This window comes from Anomaloglossus baeobatrachus, chromosome 4, assembly GCF_048569485.1.
Source record: "Anomaloglossus baeobatrachus isolate aAnoBae1 chromosome 4, aAnoBae1.hap1, whole genome shotgun sequence".
Taxonomy (NCBI): Eukaryota; Metazoa; Chordata; class Amphibia; order Anura; family Aromobatidae; genus Anomaloglossus; species Anomaloglossus baeobatrachus.
Genome location: NC_134356.1, coordinates 568,772,673 through 568,774,152, shown reverse-complemented (window position 1 = coordinate 568,774,152; position 1,480 = coordinate 568,772,673).

Below are 1,480 nucleotides of genomic sequence, written 5' to 3'. Positions count from 1 at the left end.
GAGAATTTGTCCTTGTCACTTTCCCATGTGTTTGTGTTGTGTTGTGAGTTGTTTGTCACCTTTTGGACACCTTTGAGGGTGTTTTCTAGGTGTTTTTATGTGTTTGTGATTGCCTGCCATTGTTTCCTATGCAGTTCGAGTTCGGTTCGTTGAACGTTCGACGAACCGAACTCGAATGGGACCTCCGTTCGGCGAACCGACCTCGAGCCGAACCGCGACCGGTTCGCTCATCTCTAGTGACAACTCCGGAGTTAATTGCAGGTAATTGCGGCCAGGCCTGGTATTACTGAAGATTCCTCCAGTAGCCAGTCCGACGCTGGCTGCAGCATTTCCGCACCAAATCCGCATTCAAATCCGCAGCAATACGCAACAAACGCATGCGTATTTAAATGTGGTTTCAGTGTGGTATTTTCACGCAGGTGCGGTAATCTTACTGAGCCTCCGGAATTTTCTTAAGAAAATTCCTTTTTCTAGTGCGCACAGGGCCTTACAAGTAGCTCCAACAAGTCTGGGTATGTTTTCAGAAACTGCTGTACAGCTAGGTTAAGCAGATAGGCAAGGCATGGAACATGGTACAGGTTGTCAAGCTGAAGAGCAGCCACAAGCTTACGCCCATTATCGCAGACGACCAGGCCTGGTTCTAGGTTCAACGGCAAGAGCCACCGATCTGTCTGGTCTCTGCTGCAGTGTGTGGTTTATCACCTAAACAGATGAGTTTTACCAGAGTCTTTTGCTGCTTTGCCCAGGAAGTGCTGCAGTGATCTCAGCTTGGGACTGATGGGGAGAGTAATTCAGCTGCCGATGAGGAGCAGGAGGATGAGGAGGGGGTGCAAGAACTGCTTTACAAAGAGAGGGAAACCCTGATGGAATGTGGCCCTGCTATTCTATGCATCAAAAGCACATGTGGTGTTCCAGGATCTGACCCTGTCCCGAACTCCATCAGGTTTGCTCAGTGTGCCGTTAGGAAAATGTAGTGTCCCTGTCCACAAATACTGGTCCACATGTCTGTGGTTAAGTCGACCTTCCCAGTAACTGCATTGGTCAGAGCATGGTTGATGTTATTGGACACGTATGTGATTGTGTAAGGCATGAACAGCACACAGGCAGAAATAGTGGTGGCTGGGGACAGAGTACCAAGGGACAGCCGCCGCCAAGTGGTTGTGGAACGACAGCCTCCACAACATGAAACTGCAACATTTCAAGGGTGGCAGTCTGGCAATGTTGCTATTTAGTGTTTGAGCCTGTGGGTGGATGGCTGAGTATTTCCACTTCCTTTCCAAAGTGTGGGGTAGGGACAACTAAATGCTACACTGGGACAAGGAAGGGGACATGGCTGCTGATGTTGGTTGTGTATGTGCAATAACAGGTTCAGGGGACGAGGCATCCACACCTGCTCCATGGACAGCAGATTTGGAAACATGCAGCCTATGTAGAGTGGCAGTGGTTTCACCCTCAGACAATGGTTTTCTACCAAGGTGCT